Source organism: Leuresthes tenuis, unplaced genomic scaffold (genome assembly GCF_036924035.1).
Source record: "Leuresthes tenuis unplaced genomic scaffold, fLeuTen1.0.hap1 SCAF_6, whole genome shotgun sequence".
Taxonomy (NCBI): domain Eukaryota; kingdom Metazoa; phylum Chordata; class Actinopteri; order Atheriniformes; family Atherinopsidae; genus Leuresthes; species Leuresthes tenuis.
Genome location: NW_027325360.1, coordinates 30,294,056 through 30,312,881, shown reverse-complemented (window position 1 = coordinate 30,312,881; position 18,826 = coordinate 30,294,056). Strand labels below are relative to the sequence as shown.

At 42.6% G+C, this 18,826-nt stretch overlaps 5 non-coding genes across 5 annotated transcripts; 1 reads left to right on the top strand and 4 right to left on the bottom strand.

The window, feature by feature from the left end:
• Positions 1-10,677: 10,677 nt before the first annotated feature.
• LOC140310796 (U5 spliceosomal RNA) lies at positions 10,678-10,793 on the top strand. The gene has a single exon (XR_011916833.1). It is a non-coding gene; the product is annotated as a U5 spliceosomal RNA (small nuclear RNA).
• A 1,448-nt stretch (positions 10,794-12,241) lies between these two features.
• Positions 12,242-12,425, bottom strand: LOC140310381 (U2 spliceosomal RNA). Its single transcript, XR_011916458.1, has one exon. It is a non-coding gene; the product is annotated as a U2 spliceosomal RNA (small nuclear RNA).
• A 308-nt stretch (positions 12,426-12,733) lies between these two features.
• LOC140310728 (U5 spliceosomal RNA) lies at positions 12,734-12,847 on the bottom strand. The gene has a single exon (XR_011916771.1). It is a non-coding gene; the product is annotated as a U5 spliceosomal RNA (small nuclear RNA).
• A 2,199-nt stretch (positions 12,848-15,046) lies between these two features.
• On the bottom strand, positions 15,047-15,230 carry LOC140310353 (U2 spliceosomal RNA). Its single transcript, XR_011916431.1, has one exon. It is a non-coding gene; the product is annotated as a U2 spliceosomal RNA (small nuclear RNA).
• Positions 15,231-15,538: 308 nt separating this feature from the next.
• On the bottom strand, positions 15,539-15,652 carry LOC140310727 (U5 spliceosomal RNA). The gene has a single exon (XR_011916770.1). It is a non-coding gene; the product is annotated as a U5 spliceosomal RNA (small nuclear RNA).
• Between the last annotated feature and the right edge of the window lie 3,174 nt (positions 15,653-18,826).

Below are 18,826 nucleotides of genomic sequence, written 5' to 3'. Positions count from 1 at the left end.
TTTTTCTTTGTTGAAGTCGATCTAGACATTGATGAATATGGAAGGACAAAGCAGTTTTAACTTGGTTTGAGCAAAGCAATTCATTTTATAGCAAAATCCGAAATCGTGCAGAACTCATGAAAGCAGGCTTATACTCGGATTCCTGAAACTTTAGATTTGCTCTTTCTTTTACTGCAAAGTACAACGTTGTTTTTTTGTTTAAATATTTCTAGACATGGTAAATATGAAGGACAAATCAGTTTTAACATAGTTTGAGTGAAGTAATGCATTTTATAAGCAAAATCCCAAATCATGCGGAACTCACGAAATGCTTTTTCTCGCTTTTCACTGCTTTTTACAAACTTTGGTTGGACGTTCACACCTTCTTGCATCCGAACACCTCCGCTTCCGCTTTTGATGATGTATATTCGGGCATTCGAATCTTTTATTACCCGCTTTTTACAAACCATTGTCGGACTTTCACACCTTCTTGCAGCCGAACACCACCTCTCCCGCTTTTGATGATGTATGGTCCAGTATTCTTACCTTTTCTAACACATTTTTCAGCAATTATGGTCGGACAATCACACCTACTCACAGCTGGACACCTCCGCTCCCGCTTTTGATCATACAATGTCGGGACATCGCTCCTTGTCTTACCAGCTTTTTACAAACTTTAGTCGAACATTCACACCTTCTTGCAGCTGAACACCTCCGCTCCCGCTTTTGATGATGTATAGTCGGGCTTTCGAGCCTTTTCTTACCCGGTTTTTACAAATTATGGTTGGACATTCAGACCTTGCAGCCGAACACCTCCGCTCTCTCTTTTGATCATACATTGTTGGGCATTCGCACCTTGTCTTACCCGCTTTTTACAAACTATAGTCAGACATTCACACCTTGCAGCTGAACCTCCGCTCCCTGTTTTGATCATGTATGGTCTGGCAATACTACCTTTTCTTCCTACGTTTGTGAGTAATTATGGCTGGACATTCACACCTACTTGCAGTCGAACTGCTCTGCTACCGCTTTTGATTATGTTTGGTTTGGATATTCGAACCTTTTCTTAACTGCTTTTTACAAACCATGGTCGGACTTTCACACCTTCTTGTAGCCGAACAACTCCGCTCCCGCTTTTGATTGTGTACAGTCGGGTATTTTAACCTTTTCTTACCCGCTTTTTACCAACTATGGTCGGACATTCACACCGTCTTACAGCGGAACACCTCCACTCCCGCTTTTTATGGTGTATAGTCGGGCATTCGAACCTTTTCTTACCCGCTATTTACAAACTATGGTACGACATTCAAACCTTCGTGTATCCAAAAACTCCGCTCTCTCTTTTGATCATACATTGTCGGACATTCGCACCTTTTCTTACCCGCTTTTTACAAACCATGGTCGGACTGTCACACCTTCTTGTAACCGAACACATCCGCTCCCGCTATTGATTGTGTACAGTCGGGAATTTTAACCTTTTCTTACCCGCTTTTTACCAAGTATGGTCGGACATTCACACCTTCGTACAGCGGAACACCTCCGCTCCCTCTTTTGATGGTGTATGTTCGGGCATTCAAACCTTTTCTTACCCGCTTTTTACAAACCATGGTCGGACTTTCACACCTTCTTGTAGCCGAACAACTCCGCTCCCGCTATTGATTGTGTACAGTCGGGTATTTTAACTTTTCTTACCCGCTTTTTACCAACTATGGTCGGACATTCACACCGTCTTACAGCGGAACACCTCCGCTCCCGCTTTTTATGGTGTATAGTCGGGCATTCGAACCTTTTCTTACCCGCTATTTACAAACTATGGTAGGATATTCAAACCTTCGTGTATCCGAAAACCTCCGCTCTCTCTTTTGATCATACATTGTCGGACATTCGCACCTTTTCTTACCCGCTTTTTACAAACCATGGTCGGACTGTCACACCTTGTAGCCGAACACATCCGCTCCCGCTATTGATTGTGTACAGTCGGGTATTTTAACCTTTTCTTACCCGCTTTTTACCAAGTATGGTCGGACATTCACACCTTCGTACAGCGGAACACCTCCGCTCCCTCTTTTGATGGTGTATGTTCGGGCATTCAAACCTTTTCTTACCCGCTTTTTCCAAACTATGGTCGGCTATTCACAGCTTCCTCTCCACCATACTTGTATGGTGGGATATTCACACCCACTTGCATCCGAAAACCTCCGCCCCAAATTTTGTTGATATTTAGTCGGACATTCGCACCTTACCCGCTTTTGGCAAACTATGGCCTTCTTGCAGCCGAACAACTCTGATCTTGCTTTTGATGATGTAAGGTTGGGTATTCAGACCTTGCTTCACCTGCTTTTCACCAAATATAGTCGGACATTCACACCTTCTTGCAGCCGAACACTTCCGCTCCACCTTTTAGTGTTCTATCACACCTTTTTTTTCACCGCATTTTATACATTATGGTTGGAAATTTTCAACCACTTTCATCCAAAGACCTCTCCTCCCGCTTTTGTTAATATATTTGAACTTTAGTTTGACATTCAAACCTTCTTGCAGCTGAACCACCTCCGCTCCCTGTTTTGATCATATATGGTCTGGCAATACTACCTTTTCTTACCCGTTTGTGAGTAATTATGGCTGGACATTCACACCTACTTGCAGCCGAACACAACCTCTCTCGCTTTTGATGATGTATGGACCGGCATTTTTACCTTTTCTAACACATTTTTCAGCAATTATGGTCGGAGATTCACACCTACTCACAGCCGAACAACTCCGCTCCCGCATTTAATGATGTATAGTCGGGCATTCTCACCCTTTCTCATCAGCTTTTTGCAAATTATTATCTGACATTCACACCTACTTGCAGTCGAACAGCTCTGCTCCCGCTTTTGATTATGTTTGGTTGGATATTCGAACCTTTTCTTAACTTCTTTTTACATATTTTGGTTGGACGTTCACACCTTCTTGCATCCGAACACCTCCGCTTCCGCTTTTGATGATGTATATTCGGGCATTCGAACCTTTTATTACCCGCTTTTTACAAACCATTGTCGGACTTTCACACCTTCTTGCAGCTGAACACCACCTCTCCCGCTTTTGATGATGTATGGTCCAGTATTCTTACCTTTTCTAACACATTTTTCAGCAATTATGGTCGGACATTCACACCTACTCACAGCTGGACACCTCCGCTCCCGCTTTTGATCATACAATGTCGGGACATCGCTCCTTGTCTTACCAGCTTTTTACAAACTTTAGTCGAACATTCACACCTTCTTGCAGCTGAACACCTCCGCTCCCGCTTTTGATGATGTATAGTCGGGCTTTCGAGCCTTTTCTTACCCGGTTATTACAAATGATGGTTGGACATTCAGACCTTGCAGCCGAACACCTCCGCTCTCTCTTTTGATCATACATTGTCGGGCATTCGCACCTTGTCTTACCCGCTTTTTACAAACTATAGTCAGACATTCACACCTTGCAGCTGAACCTCCGCTCCCTGTTTTGATCATGTATGGTCTGGCAATACTACCCTTTCTTCCCCCGTTTGTGAGTAATTATGGCTGGACATTCACACCTACTTGCAGTCGAACAGCTCTGCTCCCGCTTTTGAATATGTTTGGTTGGATATTCGAACCTTTTCTTAATTGCTTTTTACAAACCATGGTCGGACTTTCAGACCTTCTTGTAGCCGAACAACTCCGCTCCCGCTATTGATTTTGTTCAGTCGGGTATTTTAACCTTTTCTTACCCGCTTTTTACCAACTATGGTCGGACATTCACACCGTCTTACAGCGGAACACCTCCGCTCCCGCTTTTTATGGTGTATAGTCGGGCATTCGAACCTTTTCTTACCCGCTATTTACAAACTATGGTAGGACATTCAAACTTTCGTGTATCCGAAAACCTCTGCTCTCTCTTTTGATCATACATTGTCGGACATTCGCACCTTTTCTTACCCGCTTTTTACAAACCATGGTCGGACTGTCACATCTTCTTGTAGCCGAACACATCCGCTCCCGCTATTGATTGTGTACAGTCGGGTATTTTAACCTTTTCTTACCCGCTTTTTACCAAGTGTGGTCGGCCATTCACACCTTCGTACAGCGGAACACCTCCGCTCCCTCTTTTGATGGTGTATGTTCGGGCATTCCAACCTTTTCTTACCCGCTTTTTCCAAACTATGGTCGGCTATTCACAGCTTCCTCTCCACCATACTTGTATGGTGGGATATTCACACCCACTTGCATCCGAAGACCTCCGCCCCAAATTTTGTTGATATTTAGTCGGACATTCGCACCTTACCCGCTTTTGGCAAACTATGGCCTTCTTGCAGCCAAACAACTCTGATCTTGCTTTTGATGATGTAAGGTTGGGCATTCAGACCTTGCTTCACCTGCTTTTCACCAAATATAGTCGGACATTCACACCTTCTTGCAGCCGAACACTTCCGCTCCACCTTTTAGTGTTCTATCACACCTTTTTTTTCACCGCATTTTATACATTATGGTTGGAAATTTTCAACCACTCTCATCCGAAGACCTCTCCTCCCACTTTTGTTAATATATTTGAACTTTAGTTTGACATTCAAACCTTCTTGCAGCTGAACCACCTCCGCTCCCTGTTTTGATCATATATGGTCTGGCTACTACCTTTTCTTACCCGTTTGTGAGTAATTATGGCTGGACATTCACACCTACTTGCAGCCGAACACAACCTCTCTCGCCTTTGATGATGTATGGACCGGCATTTTTACCTTTTCTAACACATTTTTCAGCAATTATGGTCGGAGATTCACACCTACTCACAGCCGAACAACTCCGCTCCCGCATTTGATGATGTATAGTCGGGCATTCTCACCCTTTCTCATCAGCTTTTTGCAAATTATGATCTGACATTCACACCTACTTGCAGTCGAACAGCTCTGCTCCCGCTTTTGATTATGTTTGGTTGGATATTCGAACCTTTTCTTAACTTCTTTTTACATATTTTGGTTGGACGTTCACACCTTCTTGTAGCCGAACACTTCCACTCCTGCTTTTGATGATGTATGGTTGGGCATTCACACCTTTTTTTTGCCCATTTTTCAGGAATTATGGGTGGACATTCACACCTTGCAGCTGAACACCTCCTATCCCACTTATGCTCATGTGCGGTTTGATTTTCGAAAAGTTTCTTTCATGTTTTCTAGCAATTATTGATGGACATGTAGACCTTCTTGCAGCTGAACACCTCCGCTCCCGCTTTTGATCATACATTGTCAGGCATTCGCACCTTGTCTTACCCACTTTTTACAAACTTTAGTCGAACAGTCACACCTTTTTGCAGCCGAACACCACCTCTCCCGCTTTTGATGATGTATGGTCCAGCATTCTTACCTTTTCTAACACATTCTTCAGCAATTATGGTCGGACTTTCACACCTTCTTGTAGCCGAACAACTCCGCTCCCGCTATTGATTGTGTACAGTCGGGTATTTTAACCTTCTCTTACCCGCTTTTTACCAACTATGGTCGGACATTCACACCGTCTTACAGCGGAACACCTCTGCTCCCGCTTTTTACAAACCATGGTCGGACTGTCACATCTTCTTGTAGCCGAACACATCCGCTCCCGCTATTGATTGTGTACAGTCGGGTATTTTAACCTTTTCTTACCCGCTTTTTACCAAGTGTGGTCGGCCATTCACACCTTCGTACAGCGGAACACCTCCGCTCCCTCTTTTGATGGTGTATGTTCGGGCATTCCAACCTTTTCTTACCCGCTTTTTCCAAACTATGGTCGGCTATTCACATCTTCCTCTCCACCATACTTGTATGGTGGGATATTCACACCCACTTGCATCCGAAGACCTCCGCCCCAAATTTTGTTGATATTTAGTCGGACATTCGCACCTTACCCGCTTTTGGCAAACTATGGCCTTCTTGCAGCCAAACAACTCTGATCTTGCTTTTGATGATGTAAGGTTGGGCATTCAGACCTTGCTTCACCTGCTTTTCACCAAATATAGTCGGACATTCACACCTTCTTGCAGCCGAACACTTCCGCTCCACCTTTTAGTGTTCTATCACACCTTTTTTTTCACCGCATTTTATACATTATGGTTGGAAATTTTCAACCACTCTCATCCGAAGACCTCTCCTCCCACTTTTGTTAATATATTTGAACTTTAGTTTGACATTCAAACCTTCTTGCAGCTGAACCACCTCCGCTCCCTGTTTTGATCATATATGGTCTGGCTACTACCTTTTCTTACCCGTTTGTGAGTAATTATGGCTGGACATTCACACCTACTTGCAGCCGAACACAACCTCTCTCGCCTTTGATGATGTATGGACCGGCATTTTTACCTTTTCTAACACATTTTTCAGCAATTATGGTCGGAGATTCACACCTACTCACAGCCGAACAACTCCGCTCCCGCATTTGATGATGTATAGTCGGGCATTCTCACCCTTTCTCATCAGCTTTTTGCAAATTATGATCTGACATTCACACCTACTTGCAGTCGAACAGCTCTGCTCCCGCTTTTGATTATGTTTGGTTGGATATTCGAACCTTTTCTTAACTTCTTTTTACATATTTTGGTTGGACGTTCACACCTTCTTGTAGCCGAACACTTCCACTCCTGCTTTTGATGATGTATGGTTGGGCATTCACACCTTTTTTTTGCCCATTTTTCAGGAATTATGGGTGGACATTCACACCTTGCAGCTGAACACCTCCTATCCCACTTATGCTCATGTGCGGTTTGATTTTCGAAAAGTTTCTTTCATGTTTTCTAGCAATTATTGATGGACATGTAGACCTTCTTGCAGCTGAACACCTCCGCTCCCGCTTTTGATCATACATTGTCAGGCATTCGCACCTTGTCTTACCCACTTTTTACAAACTTTAGTCGAACAGTCACACCTTTTTGCAGCCGAACACCACCTCTCCCGCTTTTGATGATGTATGGTCCAGCATTCTTACCTTTTCTAACACATTCTTCAGCAATTATGGTCGGACTTTCACACCTTCTTGTAGCCGAACAACTCCGCTCCCGCTATTGATTGTGTACAGTCGGGTATTTTAACCTTCTCTTACCCGCTTTTTACCAACTATGGTCGGACATTCACACCGTCTTACAGCGGAACACCTCTGCTCCCGCTTTTTACAAACCATGGTCGGACTGTCACATCTTCTTGTAGCCGAACACATCCGCTCCCGCTATTGATTGTGTACAGTCGGGTATTTTAACCTTTTCTTACCCGCTTTTTACCAAGTGTGGTCGGCCATTCACACCTTCGTACAGCGGAACACCTCCGCTCCCTCTTTTGATGGTGTATGTTCGGGCATTCAAACCTTTTCTTACCCGCTTTTTCCAAACTATGGTCGGCTATTCACAGCTTCCTCTCCACCATACTTGTATGGTGGGATATTCACACCCACTTGCATCCGAAGACCTCCGCCCCAAATTTTGTTGATATTTAGTCGGACATTCGCACCTTACCCGCTTTTGGCAAACTATGGCCTTCTTGCAGCCAAACACCTCTGATCTCGCTTTTGATGATGTAAGGTTGGGCATTCAGACCTTGCTTCACCTGCTTTTCACCAAATATAGTCGGACATTCACACCTTCTTGCAGCCGAACACTTCCGCTCCACCTTTTAGTGTTCTATCACACCTTTTTTTCACCGCATTTTATACATTATGGTCGGAAATTTTCAACCACTCTCATCCGAAGACCTCTCCTCCCGCTTTTGTTAATATATTTGAACTTTAGTCGGACATTAACACCTTCTTGCAGCTTAACCACCTCCGCTCCCTGTTTTGATCATGTATGGTCTGGCAATACTACCTTTTCTTACCCATTTGTGAGTAATTATGGCTGGACATTCACACCTACTTGCAGCCGAACACCACCTCTCCTGCTTTTGATGATGTATGGACCGGCATTTTTACCTTTTCTAACACATTTTTCAGCAATTATGGTTGGAGATTCACACCTACTCACAGCCGAACAACTCCGCTCCCGCATTTGATGGTGTACAGTCGGGCATACAAACCTGTTCTTACCCGCTTTTTACAAACTATGGTCGGACATTCAAACCTTCTTGTAGCCGAACACATCCACTCCTGCTTTTGATGATGTATGGTTGGGCATTCGCACCTTTTCTTACCCATTTTTCAGTAATTATGGGTGGATATTCACACCTTCTTGCAGCGGAACACCTCCTCTCCCGCTTATGATTATGTGCGGTTTGATATTCGAAAATTTTCTTTCATGTTTTATAGCAATTATTGATGGACATTCATACCTTCTTGAAGCCGAACACATCCACTCCTGCTTTTGATGATGTATGGTTGGGCATTCGAACCTACTTGTTGCCCGTTTTTCATTAATTATGGGTGGACATTCACACCTTGTCGCAGCCAAACACCTCCGCTCCCTGTTTTGATCATGTATGTTTTGACATTCGCACCTTTTCTCACCTGCTTTTTACTATTGTCGGCCAATCACAGCTTCCTCTCCACCATACTTGTATGGTAGGAAATTCTCACCCACTCTCATCCGAAGACCTCTCCTCCCGCTTTTGTTAATATTTAGTCGGGCATTCGAACCTTTTCTTACCCACTTTTTACAAATTATGGTCGAACATTCACACCTACTTGCAGCTGAATACTTCCGCTCCACCTTTTAGTGATGTATAGTTGGCATTTGCACCTTTTGTTACCCTCTTTTTATACTGATTGCTGAAGATTAAGTTGTTCTTTCTCAAACTACAATTTTTTTTTAATTGTTGAAACTTGATTTGAAGTGGATAAATAAGGAGGACAAACAGTTTTAAGTCACGCTGATAGAAGAAATTAATTTTATAACAAAATCTGTATTTCGTCATATGTCGAGAGATGCTTATTGCTGAAGAAGTTCTTTCACATTCTACAAAGTACGTTGTTTATCGTTGAAACTTGATTAGACATGAATAAATATGAAGGACAAAGCAGTCTTAACTTGGTTTGAGTTAATTAATTCGTTTTATAGGAGAATCCGAATTCGTGCTTATTTTCGGATTCCTGAAGAATGAGTCTGGTTCTTTCTCATAATACAAAGTTTGTTGTTTATTGTTGAAACTTCATCAGAAGCGAAGAAATAAATGAATGCCTATCAACAAATGTGGGATCTAAACTCTACTGCTTCCTCTAAAATAATTTCTTTTCTCAATTCAGAAATGTGTGTGTGTAAGTCACAACACCCGTGACACCAAAACGGCTTTCTTTTCTCTCTTTTCTCTACACTCTGCACTATGAGCACACACACCAAATCAGAAAGGCTTTTTTCTCTCTTTTCTACATTATGGACTGTGGGGACACAAAACCGCTCTCTCTTTTTTTTTTTGATTGTGTGCCAGGGCGTTGTCTCACGTATTAGATTATGCTTAAGATACGAATGGGTTTATCAGTCACATCAGAATCCATACATACTGATCCTCCCGTAATAAAATGGTCGGATCTTATCAAACACACTTTGCTTCTTGTGACAATCAAGTCAGCGAAACAGCGTATACACGTCAAGACACTGAATCAAGTTTGCCACAAGAACTCATAAGTTTGGCAGTATTGCTCTGCCGTCAGCAATCATACACCCATTTTATTTTCGTGAGACGTGCAGGCACCTGTTCATCTACTGTTCTATCACTATGAATTAGTTTATCTATTATCAATAAGGATACTTCTACAACTACTATCAAAGTATGTCCAGACTTCTTATGTTGTCAGTTGCTATATATGAATAAGTGGATAGCTACTGACAAGCATTAAGCATGTCACACAGCCCAAACATATAACATTTCAGGACACACCACACAGTTAACAACCACAGTGAAGTGTCAAAGCCCAAACATTCAACAGGACACTTACACAACACATTCAAATCAAACAGTCAGACAACATACAAGAACATATACCCCAGCCGGCATTGCTCCCTGCCTATTTTCCTACAGCTCACTATGTGTGCGCACACCTTTATTCACAAACTCTTCAACTTATACTCTTTTACCGAAGCTGCTACAGCTCGATTGGCCGAATACCCTTAGATCCTATTTCGGTGAATTTGACATCTGCCTTACATGTAACAGATTAGCGGTTTAGCAGTTTTAATTTAGTTTGAGTGAAGGAATTCATTTTATAGCAAAATCCGAAATCGTGAAGCACTCATGAAAGTAAGCTTATTCTCGGATTCCTGAAACTTTAGATTTGCTCTTTCTTTTACTGCAAAGTACAACGTTGTTTTTTTTGTTTAAATCTTTCTAGACATGGTAAATATGAACGACAAAGCAGTTTTGACATAGTTTGAGTGAAGGAATTCATTTTATAGATAAAATCCCAAGAGTCTGCAGAGAAAAGAGAGTGAATGCGAAGTAGACTTTAACACGGCTATGGGAGCGGGCCGAGTGTCGGCTAACCGGGAGAATTGCTTGAAAGAAACGCGACACCGAATGAGCGGTCAGAACAAAGCCTCAATACGGGATTCTCGTGGTGTTTTTGTTGCTGCCTTGTCTTTTGCATAGAGTAAAAGAAAAGGCAGCCATCGAATAGGGCCCGATTGTTCCTACTTGGTCAGCCGAGGAGCAAGGGGGGGGGGCAAGCGTCTCAACCAAGCAAAGCTCACCATGGGGAAGGTGGCTATACCAACTAGCCTGATGCCCTGCTCCCGCAGTGACAGATAATCGTACTCTGGTTTCTCTTCATAACATACAAGTCTTTCGCCTTTTACTAAAGACTTCCGTGGAGAGCAGCACTAATGAGTTGTTTCAATTATATTACCGGGAGTTGTGTAAGTGTCCTGTTGAATGTTACATGTTTGGGCTTTGACACGCTTCACTGTGGTTGTTAACTGTGTGGTGTGTCCTGAAATGTTATATGTTTGGGCTGTGTGACATGCTTAATGCTTGTCAGTAGCTACCCACTTATTCATATATAGCAACTGACTACGTAAGAAGTCCGGACATACTTTGATAGAGTAGTTGTAGAAGTATCCTTATTGATAATAGATAAACTAATTCATAGTGATAGAACAGTAGATGAACAGGTGCCTGCACATGTCTCACGAAAATAAAATGGATGTATGATTGCTGACGGCAGAGCAATACTGCCAAACTTATGAGTTCTTTTGGCAAACTTGATTCAGTGTCTTGACGTGTATACGCTGTTTCGCTGACTTGATTGTCACAAGAAACAAAGTGTGTTTGATAAGATCCGACCATTTTATTACGGGATGATCAGTATGTATGGATTCTGATGTGACTGATAAACCCATTCGTATCTTAAGCACAATCTAATACGTGAGACAACGCCCTGGCACACGATAAAAAAAAAAAGAGAGAGCGGTTTTGTGTCCCCACAGTCCATAATGTAGAAAAGAGAGAAAAAAGCCTTTCTGATTTGGTGTGTGTGCTCATAGTGCAGAGTGTAGAGAAAAGAAAGCCGTTTTGGTGTCACGGGTGTTGTGACTTACACACACACATTTCTAAATTGAGAAAGGAAATTATTTTAGAGGAAGCACTAGAGTTTAGATCCCACATTTGTTGATAGGCATTCATTTATTTCTTCACTTCTGATAAAAATGATAAGACTGACCTAAAGAATTGGAGGCCCATCACACTTTTAAACTTTGACTGTAAACTTTTTAGCAAGGTTTTAACGACACGGATGTCCTCTGTTTTAGAGGAGGTAATTCACCCAGACCAGGCTTGTGTCATCTCAGAGAGACAACTCACCGACAGCCTCGTACTGATTCGAGACATCATTGATTACGCTAGAGACAGAAACACCCGGCTTGTCATCTTAAATTTAGACTTTGAAAAAGCTTTTGATCGGGTCTCGCATCAATATCTCTTTCAGGTGTTGCAGCCATCGAATAGGGCCCGATTGTTCCTACTTGGTGAGATTTGCTTGGTTGAGACGCTTGCCCCCCCCCCCTTGCTCCTCGGCTGACCAAGTAGGAACAATCGGGCCCTATTCGATGGCTGCCTTGTCTTTTACTCTGTGCAAAAGACAAGGCAGCCACAAACACCACGGGAACACCGTATTGAGGCTTTGTTCTGACCACTCATTCGGTGTCGCGTTTCTTTCAAGCAATTCTCCCGGTTAGCCCACACTCAGCTCGCTCCCAGAGCTGTGTTAAAGTCTACTTCGCATTCACTCTCTTTTCTCAGCAGATTAAAAGAAAGTTTCATCTTGGGCTCCCTGAAACTTCCATCCTGCATCGCTGTTTGCTTTTTCACAAGAGCAGAGAAGAGCGCACCGTTCCCAGCGGCACGGCAGTACTGGGTCGATGCTTGGAGTGAACGGAGCAAGCTTCTTTTTCAACTCCTATTCTTAAAAATCCATTTAATATGTAGTCCTCGTATAGAGGACATATTAAACTGATAAGAACAGATACTACACTTGATCTTAGCCAAAAGGCCGAGAAGCGATAACTGTCCACTGTTTCAGGTCCGAGGGCCCTTGCTGGCACAATGCACACTTGTAGCAGTGTTCTTTTTATGGCCATAGGTGGCCAGAGTGTCACGTTGCACCTCCGCCCACCCGCTGCACTGAGCACTCTTCAGCCCTTTTAAATGGTATAACTTTGCACTCCCGCATGCTCCAGCAAGCACCATTCAAGCAACAACTTTGCACTCCAGCTTCGAACATCGGCACAATCGCAACAAGTAAGGCGACTCTACTCAGAGAAGTAACTCTGCACAGTAACAAAATTTATTTTGCACAGACAGAAAGGGCTTCACCCGCAAAGGTAAAGCCTGCCAAAAATAGAAACAACTCATTAGTGCTGCTCTCCACGAAAGTCTTTAGTAAAAGGCGAAAGACTTGTATGTTATGAAGAGAAACCAGAGTACGATTATCCGTCACTGCGGGAGCAGGGCATCAGGCTAGTTGCCATAGCCACCTTCCCCATGGTGAACGTTGCTTGGTTGAAACGCTTGCCCCTGTGCAATCGACAAGGCAGCAACAAAAACACCACGGGAACACCGTATTGAGGCTTTGTTCTGACCGCTCATTCGGTGTCGCGTTTCTTTCAAGCAATTCTCCCGGTTAGCCCACACTCGGCTCGCTCCCAGAGCCGTGTTAAAGCCTACTTCGCATTCACTCTCTTTTCTCAGCAGACTCTTGGGATTTTATCTGTAAAATGAATTCCTTCACTCAAACTATGTTAAAACTGCTTTGTCCTTCATATTTACCATGTCTAGAAAGATTTAATAAAAAAAAAAACAACGTTGTACTTTGCAGTAAAAGAAAGAGCAAATCTAAAGTTTCAGGAATCCGAGAATAAGCTTACTTTCATGAGTTCTTCACAATTTCGGATTTTGCGATAAAATGAATTCCTTCACTCGAACTAAATTAAAACTGCTAAACCGCTAATCTGTTACATGTAAGGCAGATGTCAAATTCACCGAAATAGGATCTAAGGGTATTCGGCCAATCGAGCTGTAGCAGCTTTGGTAAAAGAGTATAAGTTGAAGAGTTTGTGAATAAAGGTGTGCGCACACATAGTGAGCTGTAGGAAAATAGGCAGGGAGCAATGCCGGCTGGGGTATATGTTCTTGTATGTTGTCTGACTGTTTGATTTGAATGTGTTGTGTAAGTGTCCTGTTGAATGTTACATGTTTGGGCTTTGACACTTCACTGTGGTTGTTAACTGTGTGGTGTGTCCTGAAATGTTATATGTTTGGGCTGTGTGACATGCTTAATGCTTGTCAGTAGCTACCCACTTATTCATATATATAACAACTGACAACATAAGAAGTCTGGACATACTTTGATAGTAGTTGTAGAAGTATCCTTATTGATAATAGATAAACTAATTCATAGTGATAGAACAGTAGATGAACAGGTGCCTGCACATGTCTCACGAAAATAAAATGGGTGTATGATTGCTGACGGCAGAGCAATACTGCCAAACTTATGAGTTCTTGTGGCAAACTTGATTCAGTGTCTTGACGTGTATAGGCTGTTTCGCTGACTTGATTGTCACAAGAAACAAAGTGTGTTTGATAAGATCCGACCATTTTATTACGGGAGGATCAGTATGTATGGATTCTGATGTGACTGATAAACCCATTCGTATCTTAAGCACAATCTAATACGTGAGACAACGCCCTGGCACACGATAAAAAAAAAAAGAGAGAGCGGTTTTGTGTCCCCACAGTCCATAATGTAGAAAAGAGAGAAAAAAGCCTTTCTGATTTGGTGTGTGTGCTCATAGTGCAGAGTGTAGAGAAAAGAAAGCCGTTTTGGTGTCACGGGTGTTGTGACTTACACACACACATTTCTAAATTGAGAAAGGAAATTATTTTAGAGGAAGCACTAGAGTTTAGATCCCACATTTGTTGATAGGCATTCATTTATTTCTTCACTTCTGATAAAAATGATAAGACTGACCTAAAGAATTGGAGGCCCATCACACTTTTAAACTTTGACTGTAAACTTTTTAGCAAGGTTTTAACGACACGGATGTCCTCTGTTTTAGAGGAGGTAATTCACCCAGACCAGGCTTGTGTCATCTCAGAGAGACAACTCACCGACAGCCTCGTACTGATTCGAGACATCATTGATTACGCTAGAGACAGAAACACCCGGCTTGTCATCTTAAATTTAGACTTTGAAAAAGCTTTTGATCGGGTCTCGCATCAATATCTCTTTCAGGTGTTGCAGCCATCGAATAGGGCCCGATTGTTCCTACTTGGTGAGATTTGCTTGGTTGAGACGCTTGCTCCCCCCCCCTTGCTCCTCGGCTGACCAAGTAGGAACAATCGGGCCCTATTCGATGGCTGCCTTGTCTTTTACTCTGTGCAAAAGACAAGGCAGCCACAAACACCACGGGAACACCGTATTGAGGCTTTGTTCTGACCACTCATTCGGTGTCGCGTTTCTTTCAAGCAATTCTCCCGGTTAGCCCACACTCAGCTCGCTCCCAGAGCTGTGTTAAAGTCTACTTCGCATTCACTCTCTTTTCTCAGCAGATTAAAAGAAAGTTTCATCTTGGGCTCCCTGAAACTTCCATCCTGCATCGCTGTTTGCTTTTTCACAAGAGCAGAGAAGAGCGCACCGTTCCCAGCGGCACTGCAGTACTGGGTCGATGCTTGGAGTGAACGGAGCAAGCTTCTTTTTCAACTCCTATTCTTAAAAATCCATTTAATATGTAGTCCTCGTATAGAGGACATATTAAACTGATAAGAACAGATACTACACTTGATCTTAGCCAAAAGGCCGAGAAGCGATAACTGTCCACTGTTTCAGGTCCGAGGGCCCTTGCTGGCACAATGCGCACTTGTAGCAGTGTTCTTTTTATGGCCATAGGTGGCCAGAGTGTCACGTTGCACCTCCGCCCACCCGCTGCACTGAGCACTCTTCAGCCCTTTTAAATGGTATAACTTTGCACTCCCGCATGCTCCAGCAAGCACCATTCAAGCAAAAACTTTGCACTCCAGCTTCGAACATCGGCACAATCGCAACAAGTAAGGCGACTCTACTCAGAGAAGTAACTCTGCACAGTAACAAAATTTATTTTGCAGAGACAGAAAGGGCTTCACCCGCAAAGGTAAAGCCTGCCAAAAATAGAAACAACTCATTAGTGCTGCTCTCCACGAAAGTCTTTAGTAAAAGGCGAAAGACTTGTATGTTATGAAGAGAAACCAGAGTACGATTATCCGTCACTGCGGGAGCAGGGCATCAGGCTAGTTGCCATAGCCACCTTCCCCATGGTGAGCGTTGCTTGGTTGAAACGCTTGCCCCTGTGCAATCGACAAGGCAGCAACAAAAACACCACGGGAACACCGTATTGAGGCTTTGTTCTGACCGCTCATTCGGTGTCGCGTTTCTTTCAAGCAATTCTCCCGGTTAGCCCACACTCGGCTCGCTCCCAGAGCCGTGTTAAAGTCTACTTCGCATTCACTCTCTTTTCTCAGCAGACTCTTGGGATTTTATCTATAAAATGAATTCCTTCACTCAAACTATGTTAAAACTGCTTTGTCCTTCATATTTACCATGTCTAGAAAGATTTAATAAAAAAAAAAACAACGTTGTACTTTGCAGTAAAAGAAAGAGCAAATCTAAAGTTTCAGGAATCCGAGAATAAGCTTACTTTCATGAGTTCTTCACAATTTCGGATTTTGCGATAAAATGAATTCCTTCACTCGAACTAAATTAAAACTGCTAAACCGCTAATCTGTTACATGTAAGGCAGATGTCAAATTCACCGAAATAGGATCTAAGGGTATTCGGCCAATCGAGCTGTAGCAGCTTTGGTAAAAGAGTATAAGTTGAAGAGTTTGTGAATAAAGGTGTGCGCACACATAGTGAGCTGTAGGAAAATAGGCAGGGAGCAATGCCGGCTGGGGTATATGTTCTTGTATGTTGTCTGACTGTTTGATTTGAATGTGTTGTGTAAGTGTCCTGTTGAATGTTACATGTTTGGGCTTTGACACTTCATTGTGGTTGTTAACTGTGTGGTGTGTCCTGAAATGTTATATGTTTGGGCTGTGTGACATGCTTAATGCTTGTCAGTAGCTACCCACTTATTCATATATATAACAACTGACAACATAAGAAGTCTGGACATACTTTGATAGTAGTTGTAGAAGTATCCTTATTGATAATAGATAAACTAATTCATAGTGATAGAACAGTAGATGAACAGGTGCCTGCACATGTCTCACGAAAATAAAATGGGTGTATGATTGCTGACGGCAGAGCAATACTGCCAAACTTATGAGTTCTTGTGGCAAACTTGATTCAGTGTCTTGACGTGTATACGCTGTTTCGCTGACTTGATTGTCACAAGAAACAAAGTGTGTTTGATAAGATCCGACCATTTTATTACGGGAGGATCAGTATGTATGGATTCTGATGTGACTGATAAACCCATTCGTATCGTAAGCATAATCTAATACGTGAGACAACGCCCTGGCACACAATCAAAAAAAAAAAGAGAGAGCGGTTTTGTGTCCCCACAGTCCATAATGTAGAAAAGAGAGAAAAAAGCCTTTCTGATTTGGTGTGTGTGCTCACAGTGCAGAGTGTAGAGAAAAGAGAGAAAAGAAAGCCATTTTGGTGTCACGGGTGTTGTGACTTACACACACACATTTCTGAATTGAGAAAGGAAATTATTTTAGAGGAAGCACTAGAGTTTAGATCCCACATTTGTTGATAGGCATTCATTTATTTCTTCACTTCTGATGAAGTTTCAACAATAAACAACAAACTTTGTATTATGAGAAAGAACCAGACTCATTCTTCAGGAATCCGAAAATAAGCTCTATTTTACGAGTTATGCACGAATTCGGATTCTCCTATAAAACGAATTCCTTAACTCTAACCAAGTTAAGACTGCTTTGTCCTTCATATTTATTCATGTCTAATCAAGTTTCAACGATAAACAACGTTGTACTTTGTAGAATGAGAAAGAACTTCTTCAGCAATAAGCATCTCTCGACATATGACGAAATACAGATTTTGCTATAAAATTAATTCCTTCTATCAGCCTGACTTAAAACTGTTTGTCCTCCTTATTTATCCACTTCAAATCAAGTTTCAACAATTAAAAAAATGTTGTAGTTTGAGAAAAAACAACTTAATCTTAAGCAATCAGTAGGGTAAGAAAGGGTAAGAAAAGGTGCCAAATGCCAACCATACATCACTAAAAGGTGGAGCGGAAGTATTCGGCTGCAAGTAGGTGCGAATGCCTGACAATGTATGATCAAAAGAGGGAGCGGAGGTTTTCGGCTGCAAGGTCTGAATGTCCAACCATAATTTGTAAAAACCGGGGAAGAAAAGGCTCGAAAGCCCGACTATACACCATCAAAAGCGGGAGCGGAGGTGTTCGGCTGCAAGTAGGTGTGAATGTTCGACCACAATTTGTAAAAAGCGGGTAAGAAAAGGTTCGAATGCCCGACTATATATTAACCAAAGCAGGAGGAGAGGTCTTCGGATAAGAGTGGGTGAGAATTTACAACCATAATCTATAAAATGCGGTGAAAAAAAAGGTGTGAATACCCCATAGAACACTAAAAGGTAGAGCGGAAGTGTTCGGCTGCAAGAAGGTGTGAATGTCTGACCATAGTTTGTAAAAAGCGGGTAAGAAAAGGTTCGAATGCCCGAACATACACCATCAAAGGAGGGAGCGGAGGTGTTCCGCTGTAAGAAGGTGTGAATGTCCGACCATAGTTGGCAAAAAGCAGGTAAGAAAAGGTTAAAATACCCGATTGTACACAATCAATAGCGGGAGCAGAGTTGTTCCGCTACTAAAAGGTGTGAAAGTCCGACCATGGTTGGCAAAAAGCAGGTAAGAAAAGGTTAAAATACCCGATTGTACACAATCAATAGCGGGAGCAGAGTTGTTCCGCTACTAAAAGGTGTGAAAGTCCGACCATGGTTTGTAAAAAGCGGGTAAGAAAAGGTGCGAATGCCCGACAATGTATGATCAAAAGAGGGAGCGGAGGTTTTCGGCTGAAACAAGGTCTGAATGTCCATCCATATTTTGTAAAAATCTGGGAAGAAAAGGCTCGAAAGCCCGACTATACACCATCAACAGCTGGAGCGGATGTGTTCAACTGCAAGAAGGTCTGAATGTCCATCAATAATTGCTAGAAAACATGGAAGAGAATTTTCGAATATCAAACCGCACATGATCATAAGCGGGAGAGGAGGTGTTCAAATGCAAGAAGGTGTGAATGTCCACCCATAATTACTGCAAAATGGGTAAGAAAAGGTACGAATGCCCAACCATACATGATCCTAACAGGGAGCGGAGGTGTTTGGCTGCGACAAGGTGTGTATGTCCACCCATAATTAATGAAAAGCGGGCAACAAGTAGGTTT